Source organism: Marmota flaviventris, chromosome 14, assembly GCF_047511675.1.
Source record: "Marmota flaviventris isolate mMarFla1 chromosome 14, mMarFla1.hap1, whole genome shotgun sequence".
NCBI lineage: Eukaryota > Metazoa > Chordata > Mammalia > Rodentia > Sciuridae > Marmota > Marmota flaviventris.
Window position 1 is genome coordinate 17,514,577 of NC_092511.1, and position 16,627 is coordinate 17,531,203.

The following is a 16,627-nucleotide window of genomic DNA, read 5'->3' on the forward strand; positions in this document are numbered from 1 at the left end:
CTGCCCCAAACACCTGCATGACCCATATTTTTTAAGAAGCCAGGGAAATTACCAAGCTAGGACCAGTCAGGAGAATTCCCTTATTTCTATTCTACATGCAAGGATCCCCCGGCCACTGAGATTCTCTATTTAATGAAAATCATGGAAGTAATCTTTGTGGTGATTCTTCAGAAGAGTTAATAGGTTTTGGTTTTTTTTCAGCTTATTTTGGTTATAGTTTCCCGTTTGTAAATATGTTTAGGTAATCTTTTCCACCTTCTCCAAATTCTCTTATAGATTCATTAGATTGAATCAATGCTTTCTCCTGTCTCAGTTCTTCATATACGCATTCTCCTCAGAAATGTAACAAAACCCTTCAAAAAAAGAGTGGGTGCAATTGTCATGACTCGTGGGGCTGACCCTAACCTTATTTACCCTGCACCCCAAACCCCCAAATGCACTGCCCACCCTGCTCTGTTTCATCTCTACAATTAGTGCTTACAACCTTCTCATGTGCTCTAGAATTTTCACTTATCCTAAGTTTCCCATTCTTTGCATGTTTTCACCCACTAGGATATGAGCTCCACAGGGGCAGGAATATTTTCATTCATGCATGCATTCCCAGTATGAACCTGGCCTAACATACAGCAGGCACTCAATAAGTGCTTATTGAATGAATGAATGAGATTCACAAGAACCTAAAAATGGTGTGACCACCCTCTTCCAGACCTCTCTCTTCACCAACACCCATCTGCTGAAGATCTTTCCCAGAAATATATTGATCTTCTAATCGCCGGCATGGCCAATACCTTGTGGCCAAAGCGATCTATGTCCCTGAATGCATCACACAGGCTTGGCACAGGAAATGAACTTGGGACTTTGGCTCCGTGTCAGAATTAAATGGTGACCTTGGCTTACTTTGCCTCCCCACAGAGGTTATTTCTTAATCATAAAGAGAACACTTTGTCCTTGGGAAAAGTAATATTTTTGCCACCTCCAGCTTTCAAATGGCTATTTGATATGGCTCACGGGTGTCCCTGTCAGTAGCAGCTGAAAGAGCTCCGGTGGAGAGGACCTGAGAGAGACCCGTGTGGCGTTGTCAGAGAGAAGCTGGCCATGAGGTGGAATTAGTTTACAATAACTTACTTACCTGTCCAAATCCTTCATATCACATTAAAGCTTTCCCCTGCTACCCAGGACCCTGGAGGGCTAAGAGTAAAAAGGAAAATCAATTGATAATGATACATTCTGTTTAAAAAAAATATATTGATTCCCAGGTAATGACAGTGGCGTGTTTTTGCAGGGGAGGATGCCATTTCCCAGCCCGGCGATGGCTTTCTCATATATTACATTTGAAAGAGCAGACGTGGAATGGCCCTGCCTCCCCATAATAGATAGCCTCTTTCTACTAGGTATTAAATCTATATATATATATTTTTAAATTCTCTCTAAGGAACCCATCCTTCACCTCCTCAAGGTCTTCTTACCCATTGTCTAAAAGAAGTAATGATTTGTTTTTGTAATTCTCAAGTTTGTGTCCTTTTCAGCATTAATGACCTGAATTTCTTATTTTTCCCCATGGCTGGAGTTTCTTTGTTTGGATTAGGTGGAAGGCAATGCCATTGTTCTCCCTCTTATCCAGTGTTAATGGCTCAGTGATGGGGATCAGGGCTGGCTGGCTGGGGGACAGAGGAGAGACACCTCTCCTCTCAGGTACTGCTTGGGCCTGTTGTGCCCCCTTATCTTGCGGGTACAGCAGTAGAGATGGTCCCCAGGAGGCGGCCCAGCATCTGGGAAAAACACGAGGTGGAGACCAGCATCCATTTAGGGTGGGGACATCCAAGACACTGGAATTCAAAATAGGTCTTTTTGCAAAAAGTGACTCCTGTTCCCCACCCCAACCCCACTCTCTTTCCCTCTCTTTCCAGACTGTCTGGCTTCCCCGTGATGCTCGCACTTGGCTGAGTGTTGGTGGCCGTCAAGGTTTTTGCATCCTGGGGACGAATCCTGAGCTTGCCAGAGACGGGCGGCGCAAGGTAGGTCTCTCTGCTCAGCTCATGTGGAATAAGAAAAGCACCCAACCTGGGCACAGCTGCCTGTTTCCTCGCACACTGAGTGTCTGGGGAAGAGGAGAAATACAGCAGGGCCTCACTCTTTGGGTTGGTAAGATTTTTACCACTGGTGTATGATTCACTTATTATTTGTTCATCGTTAAAAGATTTTTAAGATATTTTTTTGTTCATTGTCAAAAGATAACAGCTTCCTAAGGGCAGGGGGTGCAGCTCAGTGTTAGAAGGAGTACTTAGTATACATGAGACCCGGGGTTCAAGCCTCAGTGTGCACACACATAAAAGAAGTACCTAAAATTTCATAAATGTCTTATATTCCCCATATATAATCATCTTAGTGTGTACACAGGCCTATATGTACATGCATACATGGATCAGACTGTATGTGCTACTCAGAAAAATCTTATTTTGACTCAACCATACATGTGAAAACACCTTTTTATAGTAGTGAATAGTGATCTATGTCATCATTTTTCAAGGCTTCATATTATATGAATACAATAATATGCATAATTTACTTGATGCCCAAATGGTGGACATTTTGCATGTTTTGAATATTTTGCTGTAGCAAATAATACCACAAGAAACATTTTTGCCCATGTACTTTGCATAATCATTTGATTATTTTCTTGGGTTAAATCTGGCCTAATAGTTTTACTGTGAATTCTGAAATTCAAGATCAGGCAACCACTCCTGGTTGGAGAATCTGGCCTACCTTGTAAGGGTGTGAATCTTATGTAAAGAATGTGCATTGCTCTAACACCAGCAGGCCCAGAATATGCCCACAGAAGCAGCGGAGCCTGCAGCTGGAATTGCCAATGCTCACCCATTTACTGCTAAAGGGGGAGGAGCTGGAATGAACCAAGATAGTGGGGGAATGGACAGAGGGACTTAAGACAGCTGAGGCTCAGCTGGCCCAGCCTCACATTTCCTTGCAGCACTTGAGCATTTAGAAGTCTATGGGTCCCAAGCCAGTTGAGGTGGCACATGCCTGTAATCCTAGCAGCTCAGGGAGACTGAGGCAGGAAGATCGTGAGTTCAAAGCCAACCTCAGCAAAAGCGAGGCACTAAGCAACTCAAATAAGATACAAAATAGGGCTGGGGTTGTGGCTCAGTGGTCAAGTGCCCCTGAGTTCAATCCCTAGTACTAAAAAAAAAAAAAAAGAAGAAGACGACGTCCATGGATCCTAGCAGCCCAGGAGGCTGAGGCAGGAGGATCGCAAGTTCAAAGCCAGCCTCAGCAACTTAGCAAGGACCTAAGCAACTTAGTGAAACCCTGTCTCAAAATAAAAAATAAAAAGAGCTGAGGATGTGACTCGGTGGTAAATTGCCCCTGGGTTAAATCCTCAATATAAAAAAAAAAAAAAAAAAAAGGAAAGAAGTCCATGGGCCATGGGTCTGCAGGAATACAAGGGCCCAGTGCTGGGTGGCACAGACCATAGTGGCTATAGGACTGCTGCATGCTGACAGGAAGCCTCTTGGCATCTGCCTGTGGCCGGCTTGTGACTTACACCCCAGCTTTCCTCTGCATCAGAGCAGAGCAGAAAGTCAGTAGGGGTCTTCTATGTGCCGGTTCTCTGCTGATCAGAGAGCCTTCTCTTTGGACTCAGAGATGGTGAGGCTGAGGGTAGCCCATCTCTCCCAGAACCTTATACAGAAAGAAGACAGTGCAGCTCTGGGATCCAGCTGGGGGTAGCCGAGGCTGTCAGCAGGAAGTGGAAGGAGGCTCCAGACTGGGACTAGATCAGCTGCCAAAAGGGAAAAACCCCCACCACCCAACTGTGCCTCCTGCCAGCTGCCACCCAGAAGCCCAGTGGGGGCAGCCAGAGGAGGACAGATGGCTTCCTGACCTAGGGATCTGGTGGGCTGTTGGCACAGGCCTAATGGCACCACTGACTGGGGGCAGCTGGGCTCATGCATTATCCCTGGCCCTGGAGACTGTGGGGTCAGAGAAGGGGAGTTGGAAACATGACAGTGAAGCCTGAGTTTGGTGACAGTAGCCCTCCCAGCTCCAAGAGGGCAGAGATGAGCAAGCATCTGAGAAAAGGTTTGGGAGTTGTGCTTCATGGGGGACCGGCTGTGACTGTGGCAGGGAGGAAGGGGATAGGAGGCCCCAGGGCAATGAGCTTTGGTTCCTTAAATGACGACTCTTAGTTTGGGGCCTTCTGTTGCCTGATACCCACACAGAGTGACACATGGCTCTCATTCATCCCAACCTTGGATGAGAATAGATTTCTGATGGGGGGATCCTGAAGGTGGTCTCAGCAGGCATGCCTGACAGGGTGCACTCTGTGAGCATCAGACGGAGGTCCCTGCCGCAGATTCCCGTCTGTCTTCCCTACCACCTGGCCAGGTCCTGGAGGGTGGGTTCTGTGTTCTGCCCTCCATACTTCCCCCAGCACCCTCTGCACTTTGAGAAAACCTACCCCTGCCCGCAGGCAGGACTGTCCTGAGAGCACCCATGCCCCATGGCCTAGTGCGAGGTGCGCTCCTCCCTCCTGAGCAGGACTTCCACTGATTTCTGGGAGGACAAAAAGGTGCGGTGGCCCACTGTGGCCCCTGGTGACCAGTGGAAGCAGCTACCGCTTCACTGTGGAAACTGGGCCAGCTCCCTGGTTCCTGCGCGCCCTGCTTCAACAGGCCAGTCCAGGCAAAAGCTATCTGCCTTTCAGAAATGTCTGATGAACGAAAAGCACCCAAGTAACCAAAAAGGGCCCAGAACAAGTCAGCAGGGGTGACATCTAACTCTGCACCACAGGGGACAATAAGCAGAGGACTCAGGGCAAGAACCAAAGGCTGCTCCCAGGATGGTACCAGCAGAACCCCAGCCCCCGGAACAGATGGAAGGCGGCTGCCAGGCTCCTGGGCTCTGAGGAGTCGCCAGGTGCAGCCGCCCCTGCCTCCGTCACTAGGACCGTGGGTCCATCTCAGTCCTGCCTGTCCAGACCCCTTGCCCCTACCCTCAGCAAACAAAATGCCCTGTGTGTCCTGCATCCTTGGAGGACATTGCACACGTCTCCAGAGACAGCAGGACTTGGAGCTGTTCCCTGTGCCTCGCCTTGGGCTTCCTCACTTGCCGCAGCTTCGCTTCCCCCAAATCGATCTGCAGGTGTCCTCTCTGACCACACTCCTGTCCTCTGCGTGACTTCACTCCCGACCAGGACCGCCTTGCTTCATTGAGACCTCCAGGCCTTCTTCCTCTCTGTGGCCTTCTTCGTCTCTGCTGCCTCCTTGTCCATCTCCATCCTGCCACTGTGGCTCCCACCCCAGGATGGGCCTCAGTGCACGCAACCTCCCAGTGCGGCTCTGAACGCTGTGTGCATTCAGTTGCCCACTTATCCTCAGACTGTTGCTGCCTTTCCTGGCCTGCCCTGGGGACCTCTGCAGTCCCCTCCTTTGCTGAGCCTCTGGGCTTTCTGGCGCCTTAGAAATCCATGTGTCCACGCCCATTGGCAGGGTACAGTCCCTCAGCTGGACTGAGCCAGGGGGCAGCCCTGGCCAGGCAGCTCCTGTGGCCGCTCCCTGACTGCTGCCCTTTACCTCTTTCCATTGAAGGGTCCCTGAGACCCCAGGGCCCTGTCTACCTCCACATGGACAAATTGCTTCTCTCCTAGTTTCCTGGGTATGTGGACCTCCCGCCACTGTCACTGTACTCATGGGGACTTCGCGCTCTGGCTCCCATGGGCGTGAGAGTGTGCCTGCTTCAAGGTCTTCCTCCGCTTTCCATCCTGCCATTGTTCTTACTCCCTCTGCCTTAGCTGTCCCCAGCCTTGACTCCCGGATGGCATCTCAGTCCCTGTGCACCTGTCACCTGCCCGTCCAGTTCCATGATAGACTCAGCCTGTCCAAAACAAAGCTGCATCGTTGCTGTCTGTGAATCCCTTCACAAGGGAGGCCTCTGCCCTCCGCCTGCTGTGACTGAGTCTCTGTCTCCTTTCCTCAGGGGGCTTCTCTTCCTTCCCAGACCATCAGCTCCTTGAGGACAAGGCACTGCCCTTTGTCCTTCACAGGCCCTTAGCGGGGCCAGGTACATGCAGGCATGCATTGTAAGATCAGATGATCGTTCTCCTTCCAGAGATCACAGAACTGCAGTGTGCTCACGGACACTGGGGCGGAGGGGATCTGGAATAGGAGGCAGGCCCCTGGCTTCTAGTCCCAAATCCACCCATAACTCTGTGCAAGCCCCATGAAACCTTCCTCAGTCTTCTCATCTGTAAAATGGGAATAACCACGACCCTCCTACCACTCAGGAGGAGACTGAGAGATTGAATGGAGACTGGCATTGAGCAAGTAGCAGAGACTCCTGGGCCTGCCAGCATAGCAGTGCTTGGCCCTCTGTGCACGTGGAACTGGGGTAGGTCCTCCCCCAGGTATTCCCCTTAGTGTTCTCACGAGGAGGAAGGATTGTCGACTCAACTCAAGGTGTTACCAAATTCCTCCGCTCTCTATCTTGAGGAATTGAGGTGGAAGTTTTAGAGATTTTACAAAACGAGATTCCTGGATGATGTGTGATTCATTCTACTCTGTCAGCTACTCTAAAGTCTGGCCCCTGAATCAAATCATCCCCAAGCTGGGTACCTTGAGAGTGTTATGCTGTCAGCCCTGTCTCTGACCCCACTCCAGCTCTGTGGGCTGTTGGGGCATCTGCTGCCCTACAGATCTCAGCGCTGGGCCCACACCGAGGGTTTCCTGGCAGCTCATGTTTATCCTGTCGCTTGTGCTAGAACTCCAGCAGAAATGTCTCTCATTTCACCACAGACATTCTCTTCTCCCAAGCAACCGTCCTGGCATTTCATACATGAGGATCATAGCGGATCAGCTTTTTGTTTGCCCCTTCTGAGTCCTCCGAACATTAACCCTCAACTCCACATCTGTGTTAAAGTCACTAAGGGAGACCAAAAAAAAAAAAAAAAAAATCCTCCCACCTGGCTGCTTACCAGCTCCATTAGATCAAGATCTCCGGGAGGGGGGCCCAGGCATTTGTATTTTTGTAAAGCTCCCCAGACGATTCCAAGGGGCAGCCAAGGTCAGAAGCACAGCCCAGCCTGGAGGCAGATTTGTGGCCTGCCTGTAGCTCAGGTGTGGGACTTTCTAGATGTGATTTCATGTAGGCGACACTCCCTGCTCCATTTCCTCTCCTGCACTTGTTCTTGCTCCTACTTTGATTTACGATGTCTTAAAGTATCCTTTTAAGTCCCCTGCCGTCCTTTCTGGAGCTCTGCTAGGTGAAAACAAACAGAATGGAAACCTTGCACTCTTCCCTAGCTGGGACCTGGGCCCAGCTCCTGCCCCGGTGGCCACCTGCTAGCTTTCCCAAGTCCTAGGAGCTGGGTCAGTAGCCTCTGTTCCGGGAATCCCACTTTGGGGAATTGCAGCCAGTTCTGCCAAGAGCCCTCCAGGGCCTCATAGCTGAGGTTTGGTGGGTTCACAGCATCTATGTGCTGAGGTGGGACTGGGAGGAGGCTGGTGATGGCCGGAGAAGGCTGTCAGAGTGTCACTTGCCCATGGCTGGCCCTTCTGTGCCCTCCTGATCTGTTCCACTCAGCCCCGCACCCAATAGCAAGTGGAGCTAGTGGTTGGAAGGCAGGAGATGCACAGGGTGAAACTTTCCCCACTTCCGGAAGCCAGGAGCTGAGGACCAGTGTGCACGCAACCAGTTCCACCTAGCTGCTGGCAGGGTGAGTGGAGGGCATGCGGCAGTTCATTCTGCCTGCAGAACCTCATTTGGCACCTGGGCCAGAAATAGCTTATCCACAAACCTCTGAGTTTATTTTTGTGGCAAAGTTTGATATTCCAAGCAGACTGTCTCCTTCCTTACCTTGCACCTGCCCAAGTGGCCAGAGCCGCCAGGAACAGTTGGGAGTTTGTCCCCTACTAAAGACACATGGCAGGGGAGGCACGGGGGCTGACTCCCAGCCTGGGCTCTGTGAGCTTTGTCCAGGAGGGGCATCTCTTTCTAATTTGCACAAAACAATGAATAGGCTAATAATAGCAGCCTTGCCAGCATTCTGCTCAGGGAAAGGACCATGTGTGCATTTTTTGAGTGACCATGCTCCTAAAACTTGTGGACTTCTGTCTCTTGTAGATGATCTCATTTACTGATGCTTAAAGGCCGCTTGAAAATACTTTGAGCTTTTGTCTTCTAATCATAAGTTTCTCTCCCCTTCCTCTCCTCCCTCCCCCTCCCTCAGACATATAGTACCAGGACACGGGGGCGGGGGAGGCTGTTGTAGGATAGCCAGCACCTAGGGAACCCAGGCTGTCTCAACATTCATTCATTCCTTGTAATGTTTACTGGCAGCCACGTTGTGTATTATTCCAGATCTGGGGGCCAGAGAATTCAGACAAAAGCTCTGTCTTCCAGAAACTTCTATTCCAGTTGGGAAACCTGAAAGTAAACATTCTTATAATAATGTATGATCAATCTAACAGGAAGACTTTATACAAAGTGCTACGGAAGAATCACTCATTTGCTCAACAAATATTTCTTAAGCATCTACTATAATGCCGGCACTGGGATGAGCGCAGTGACCATGTGAGGGAAAAATCCCTGACCCAGAGCTTACATCTGAAGGACCTGGAACCAAATTGCCGTGTCAGGCTGGAGAGCACTCCGCTCGCTCCCGCTTTCCTCCGCCACTCGGAGGCTCATCCGTTACAGCTGCCAGTAGGCATTTTCATGTGAACTGGATGCCAAGATGAGGGGGGAGATTTAAGCCTCACTCATGGAACTCAAATTCACCCATGTAAGACAAGACGCAGCCTAGCAACCCTGTGGGTCCTTCCTTTGATTGGTAGCCATCCATTTAAATATAAGCATCTGGTTCATAAGGTACAACAACAACAAAAATCATTAAAAGCATATTTCTGCTTTTACAAAATAGTATAATAACAGCACAGGAGGCAACAATTAACCTGCCCCCCATCCTTCCCCAGGTACCCAGGCAGGTGCTGAATGTGGGAAATGGAAGTCAAAGCAGGTTCTTCCAAGTTCCCTTCTGCAGTCAGTGCTCAGGATGTGCTTGAAGCAACCCTGCGAGCCAGGCTGAGAACCTCGCCCCGCCACCCCAGCGCGCAGAGGAGGTGTGCTGCCTCTCCATCCCAGAATAAACAGTGCGATTATTTATTTAGGACCAGTTCAAGGCTTTCTAACACGCCTTCGGAGTGCTCTGCCATCTTGTGCAGGTATGCACTGAGCCGAAGCCACTGTTGTGTGTGGATCAGAGAAGAAAATCTGCCCCAGGCCAGCGGGGCTTGCCTGGCCTCTGCTCCCATCCAGACTCAGCTAACACTCCCCAAGTCAGCAGGTTGTCTTGTTAAGCGGAGTCTCGAAGAAAAGCCTCCCCCAGCTCTGTCTCCTGGAAGAGTACTCCCATGGGAATTCTTCCTCCTGCAGGGACGCTCTGACACTGTTACTCTCCCAGCACCACTTGGCACTGAGTTTTGGTGCTGTCCTTTTAGCCTCCAGGGTACATCAGACTCAACCCCCAACTCCTGGGCACACCCCAGGGCCAGGAAAGCAGCCTTACAAAGCTGAGCAGAGCTCACGCAGGAACGTCAGTTCAGTTCAGTTCGGGAGCCCTGGCTGTGCTCCCAGCCCTCCACCCACTCCCCTCCTGTCACAGAACACTCTGGAGGGCAGCGACTAGGACTCAGTCTCTGGGCCCCTCCCCAAGGCTTGGCACAAAGAAGGCTTGCAAATGTTCCTGGGATGGACGAATGATGGGAAGCAGTTCATTCAGCCTGTCTAACGTGTATGCCCAGGGGGCTGCCACACTATGAGAGCAGCTCGCAACGCCCACTTTAGAGCAGTAGGGGTGGGTGACGCACTAACCCTGCCCTTCCAAGGCCACCACCCCCTGGGGACACCATGTACCCAGCCAGGGCTCTCTTTTAAACTGTTCCAGCACAGTCTGTAGTTTAAGAGGAAAACAGCCCCCCCAGACCTTGCTGGAACCACGGTCTCACTATGCTCAATTTCACATTCCACCATGTTTAAAGAGTGCATTCCACAATCCAAGAGACCTCATGGCCTTCACAATTCATTCATTCATTCATTCATTCATTCATCCTGGAAATATTTCTAGTGAGCTACAGAGGGCGGTGGTCAGGAGCTCAGTTGCTGGAACCAGACTTCCTGGATCCTCTTCCCAGTGCTGCCCCTTCTCAGCCACTCGACAGCAGCACAGCATCTAACCCTCTGGGCCTCAGTTTCTTCATCTGCAAAATAAGGGTTATAATAATGGCTACCTCATGCGGTGGTCATGGGGATGAGAGCATAGTATAGTGCCTGGAGGAGCACCCCAAGTGTGGCCCAATACAGGGTTGCATTGTTATCCTCATGGGCAAGGACCCCAGCAGACCCATGGACTTAATTCTTGCCCTCTTCAGAACCAAATGCACTTCCCAAGAGAGGTGTCCATGTGTCCACCTCCTGCCCCCCATAGTCATAATGTGTTCTGTCAGCAGGGGACTTCTGCTCCCAGGTAGGTGGCCCCTTTCATCCTGAACAGCCACTGGACTCTATCCTGTTCCAGTTTCCTATAGGCCACCCTGGCTAGGGTCCTACTCTTGTCTGGAGAGGAATCTCCAAGCACCTATCACACCCCATTTTATCTGCCCCACAACCCCTAAGAGGACCTGAACTGCTCAGCCCACAGAGTGACCCAGAAGCCTAAACCCAGACAGTGACAGATGGCCATCAGGTGGCAGTCCCATCCCACCTGGGGCTGCCACCAACACCTTTGAGACCTGGAAGTGTGTACTGCCCCTCACTGGATTCCCTCTTATTTATCTGTATCATGAGGGGTTTAGATCATGACCAATCCCAGAGAGCCCGTCAGGCTCTGTCCCTAAGAGTGACACTCTGGATATGACCACATGGGAGCTTCTGGGACTCCACAATTAGCACCGTGGCTTCAGAAGGTATGTCAGCACATCCTTGGGGCATCTCTCATTAACAATTATGAAGTCATTATCTGGTAAATAATTCATAACCCGAGAGATAGGATAAGCCGCCAATAAACAATAATCCATTTAGAATGAGGCTTGGCGGGGGCCAGGGCCTCACAATGATCAGCTCTGGCCTGAAAGGCAGCTCCTCCTGGCCTCTGGTGTTAGCTTTGCCTCTACTCTGAAGCTGTCCCCCACCAGCTGGCCCAAAGCATTGGCAAGCTCCCAAGCTCAGAGCTCAGGCACAGTGTCTGTGACAAGGGCCAAGCATCAACGGCTGTGCTGAGCAATCTGCAAATGTGCCTTCTCCTGGGTCCTCCCCACAACCCTGCCAACATAGATGCGTTGCTGTCCCATTTACAGAGGAGTAAACTGATGGGCTAAATGATTTGCCAGGATCTTTTCTTCAGAAAACCCTGGGTGTGGAAGTAAGGCTCGTATGATATGAGAGCTGTCACTCTTACCAATGTGTCCCACTCCCCCCTACTATGATCCACAGCGTTTTTTCACTTTTTCAGCCCTTGTCTATATGACTGTGCCTCTCCAGGGTGACGGTGAGCACGGGAAGCCTGTGTCCCCCTCTGACCTCCTTTACCCAGACAGGCTCACATAGGCACAGCCACAGCTTCATCTGTCTGACCGGCCAATTAGCTAGGTCAATAGGCTTCTTAGTGGTGTTTGGAGGCCAAACCAAAGGCACCGGGGAGGGTCAGGAGAGGCTTAGTGTCTTCAAGATGCTAACCCTGAATTTCCATCTTCCGGTGGATCTGTGGATTTCTGCTTGCCACGGGAGAGACTGCAGTCTCTGGTCATGCTCTCTTGGGGAACTCCATCCTGACCAAGGGGCTCTTGACCCAGATGCCCTGAACCCTGGCTGCAGGCTGAAAGCACTCCTTCTTCCACTCACACCATCACCCTACCAGCAAGGCCAGCACTACTCCAGAGACCTCCTCTGAGGTCCCCCCAGGGGCTCCAGACTTGGAGGATGCCAGGGCGTACTCCACCCTCATCTTCTTTCTCCCAGGTGGGGGCCCAGCAGACACGGTTGGCATCCATGCTTCAGCAATCTTGCCAGGCCTGGAGTCTCAAAAGGACCCCGTACTCCTTTGTAGGCAACCAGAGCTGCTCTGAGTTGAGACTGTAAGGAACAGGGTGGGGTTGCTGGATGCTACAATCTGGAATGTAGCATAAACCACTGCGGCTGGACCATGTGCTAGAAGTGGCCACAGTGGTTCTCAGGAATGCTCATTTCTCAATAACTGCGGTAGCCAGCCCGAGGTGAGGCCCCTTCTGGCCTTTTAACCTCCCCTCCCACAGTCAGCAGAGTGGTCAGGACTGGCCAAGGCATGGGCAGGTGAATGGGTCACTTGCTGCTTTCTAGAACAGCTGGAATCCTCCTGTCCCTTTGAACAGAATTGCCTCTTGAAAAGTCTGGCCCTGACTTATTGGCAGCCTTCCACAATGACATATCCCCTGTCCTGGTCCTAAGCTCCTTGCTTCCAGAATGGGGGGATCTTCCACCCTGAGCATCCCCTGCCTTCTGCCCTCCAGCTCTGCATGCTATTTGGTGCAGAGCTAAGTGGAGTAGATCAGGAGGGCACAGAAGGGTAGCATAGCCATCCATGGACAAGTGACACTGACAGCCTTCTCTGGCCATCACCAGCCTCCTTCCAGCACATAGATGCTGTGAACTCACCAAACCTCTGCTATGAGGCCCTGGAGGGCTCTTGGCAGAACTGGCTGCAATTCCCCCAAATGGGATTCCCAGAACATAGGCCATTGATCTGGGGCCAGGGAAGAGGGGTAGGTACTGGGGCAGAAGCTGGGCCCAGGGAAGGGAACAGCATAAGTTTTCTGTTCTGTTTAATCTAGCAGAGTTCCAGAAAGGACTGCAGGGGATTTAAAAGGACACATTAAGACACCATAAATCAAAGTAAGAGCGAGAACAACAAGTGCAGGAGAGGAAATGGAGCAGGGAGTGTCGCCTGCAAGAAACCACATCTAGAAAGTCCCACACCTGAGCTACAGGCAGGCCACAAATCTGCCTCCAGGCTTGGCAGTACTTCTGACCTTGCCTGCCTGTGGAAATCTCTGGGGACTGATAGAAACCTTCTACCTCTTGCAAAGAAGAGGGAGGAGCATGTCCCCAAATCCACCATTAGGGTCTTGCTCCAGGTGCTGGTACTTTCTCTTCCTCTGGGGCTTGGCAGGTGCCAAGGAGGTCGGGGAGCCCCACTTCTGTGGTCAGCAGCTCCTGCCTGTCAGGTCAGGATTTGAATGCTTTGGTTGCAGACTGACAGAGAACAAAACTATTATTTAAACAGGGGTAAGGGTAGTTCTCGGCCATAGGAGTGAATCTTGTGTCACAGGGCAGAGAGCATGGCATTTCTGTGAGTTATAACCGAAAGTACGACCTCTGACAGCCCCAAGAAAAGATGCAGGATGACGCACGTGTTCACAAGCACTGCGTCTTCCCCTGCTCAGGGAGGGTGCTGCGGGCGCTAAGTGATGCTCTTGGAAAAGAAGTCATGGCAGGCTTGGAGTCGGGGAGAGGGGAGGGAGGACTTGTGAGGCCAGCTGCCTTCCTCCTCCTTCCACAGTAAGCCCTGGGGATGAATCGTCCCTGTCACTAAAGCCTCTTCCCAAAGATCTCCAGGGAAAGAAATTCCATCAGCTCCCAGAGTCCTGCAGGCTTTCCTTCTATCTGACCTAAATCTCCCTTGCTGCAATTTAAGCCCATTTTCCCTTGTTTTGTTTTGAGTGGAAATGGAGAACAGCTAGTCCCCAGCCGCCTCCAAAGGCAGGGTGAGTCACAAGTCCTAGTGTACCTCCTGCCATGCTGAAGCGTTCTCAGAATCCTGTCCTGTTGAATCTGTCCCCAAGGAAGCCTCCCGCCTCCCTCCTCCCAAGAACAGCTTTCAGACGGATGCATGAGACAACACTCCATTCCAAGGGGCCATGCTGGTGGCAGTAACCCTCCTACAGGCATAGCACCAACGTGGCCCCTGAGGGGCTAGGGCATGTGTTGGAGCAGCACAGTTGAAAATGGCAAGGCTAGGGTCTGGCCAGGGAGCCAGCGCGTCACAAGGAGGGGCTGTCTAGTCCTAAAGGAAGGAGTGAGTCACCCAGGAAAAGAGGGAGGCCTTTCAGGTGGTGTAAGAATTCTCATCCACGCCAGGTCCCCGTTTGGGCTTGAAAGGACAGTCCCCTTCGTTATACACCCCCGTGCACATGACTTACGCTGGATTTCCCAGCCTGCCTCAGCTGATGGTGAATCAGGAATTCCCATCCCGTAGTCCATTCACTCACTTCATAAGCAGCCATGGGAAGGGGGACCGCCCTAGCAAGGGTACCTGTGCAGGTTCATATTTTCTTTGGAAGTTTCCATTGGCTTCTTGATCTCCTGGACCAGTCAGCTTTTGTCTTGTTTTGTGCCTTTTTACTTCTGGGAATAGAAACCCCCCCCCACTTCTTTCTGCTAAAGGTTGGCTATTTTGTAGACCATTGAAGCCAGTTCCTGGAAGATTTGGATTCATGGCTTAAAAAAAATCTGACTGGGAAGTGGTAGATCGCGACAGCTAGGTTACTGAGTTTAAAAAGCAATGACGCTGAGTGACCCTGACAGCACTCGGACAGCACATAATGAATGCAAGAGAAGGATTTTTATTTTTCTTAGGCCATCGGAATTAAAACCTTCCTACTCTAGAGGAGAAATGGAGAGAAACCAAATCCTTTTTCCTAAGCAGTTATCTAATGTAATACTGAGATGTGACCAAGGTCATTTGACTTTTTTTTTTTTCCATCACTTGGTCAAACCCCCTCACCACCACTACCACCTCCCCCGCCGAAACTACTTGGCTCCCATACATTGCGGGGAGGGGTGCTTCATTGATTGGATTTAAATAATGGAATTGCCATTAATAACTTCCATAAAAGATGATTGATTCTGACTTGGATTTATGGGAAGTTGGGACTTATGAAAGTAAACACAGCGGCAGGCGTTCAATATTAATGCTAGTTTATGTGCCACCTTCCTTTCAGGACTGGTTAAATGGATGGGCTCCCAGCCTAAACCCCTCGTGCCAGAACTGGGTCACAGGGATAACTGTAGGGTCAGGAGGGCCACCATCGGCTGGCCCAGGAGGCCTCACCCTCCCACCTTCTTCACATCAGATCCAAAGGTGAAATGCACTGCCCAGCTTCTGGGGAGACCAGCAGCCCCCATCCCTGCTTTATGGAAGCCCATTGCCCTTAATAGGACAGAAGATTCCAATGAACAGACAGTGTCTTCCTATCCCTGCACCCTGCAGGTGGGCATGTGGGTGACAGCAGCCCCTGAGCTTGTTCTCACGCCTGCAATCACAGACGGACGGGCAGGGATCTTCAGGGCAGCTGGGGTCCAGGAGGACTTTCTCCAGCTGTTCTTTACTCCTGCTTGGGAGAAGGCAGAGAGGAGGCAGAGGCCCTCCAGGAAAGGAATAGCAGGGTCCACAGTGGCCTCAGGAAACTGAAGGGGCTGGGGATGTCAGTCGAGTCTCAGTCCCAGAGCTGAGAGCACCCACTGGTCAAGGCGCCCACCAGCTGGGCCCTCAGCCAGCTCCTAATCCGCTGACTCTCAGGTGGCTGCTTTTCATCCCAGCAGAGCAGTTGAATCCCTTATCACTCTCTTACAGCCCTTCAGGTGCTATTGATCTCCTGTCCCTCACCTATAAACTGGTGACTCCCAGATCTGTCCCCAGGGTTCTGTCCAACATGTCCACCTGCCCCTCCACCATGATGCCCCTCAGATGCTGAGATCTCATCCTCTGTCCTCAACCCACTCCTCTTCCTGCCCACCCCCCACCTCTGGAATGGCAACACCCCCTACCCAGTCTCTAGTCACCTGTCCGTCTCCACCCCTCAGGCTTTGTCTGCTAATCGTCCCTCCCTGTCCTTCCCCTCCGTCCCTGCTGCTCTTGGATTCCTTCAGCAAGCTCTCCCCAATTCTGACCCGGATAACTGCCGAGGTCTCCCAGCCTCCAACTTTCCCCCTCCCGTCCACTCTGCAGACTCTCCCCACCCCCAGTCACATTGCCAGTCTCCCCAGTTCTTGCAGGCTAAGTACAGACCCCTGCCTCCCCTGTGCTCAAAGCACACCACACGAGCACACACTAGTACCTCAGACCTCTTCACTGTGCTGTTTCTTCTGCCTGGAATGATGCTCCCGTCACCCTCTCTGGACTTGCCCACCAGGTCTCCTCCAGAGTTGGAATCAACAATTCCCTCCCTTTGCTCCCTGCTGTGCTGTCCACACCGCTAGTGCAGGAGAGGAAATGAACCTTTGAGGGCCTCCTGTGTTAGACATGACTGGGGTTGCCAGCCTTGCCCACCCCACCTGCTGAAAATACCTGCAACTCACCCACCACCCTGATGTCTGATGTAGTGACCCAGCCCTCCAGCCTCAGCTGACTATACCAGGACAGAAACCGGAAGCCAAGGATGTGTTTCCATTGGCTGGCCAGCAACACAGGATCCACTGGTTCTGACTTTAAGAAATTAGCTGAAATAATCATATTTCTCTCCTCTGGAGTGGGAACTAGGAAACTAAGAAAACGAGACAGGTCCACCTGGGGCTGGCCCTTTAACCC

At 51.4% G+C, this 16,627-nt stretch overlaps 1 protein-coding gene across 1 annotated transcript in view; it reads left to right on the plus strand.

Annotated features, from left to right (window-relative positions):
- Positions 1-16,627, plus strand: part of Klhl29 (kelch like family member 29) — a 280,907-nt gene that overhangs the window by 74,116 nt on the left and 190,164 nt on the right. Inside the window, exon 2 of the mRNA XM_027937849.2 lies at positions 1,908-2,015. The gene's annotated coding sequence lies outside the window, so the exon portion shown is untranslated. The remainder of the gene's footprint in view (positions 1-1,907; positions 2,016-16,627) is intronic.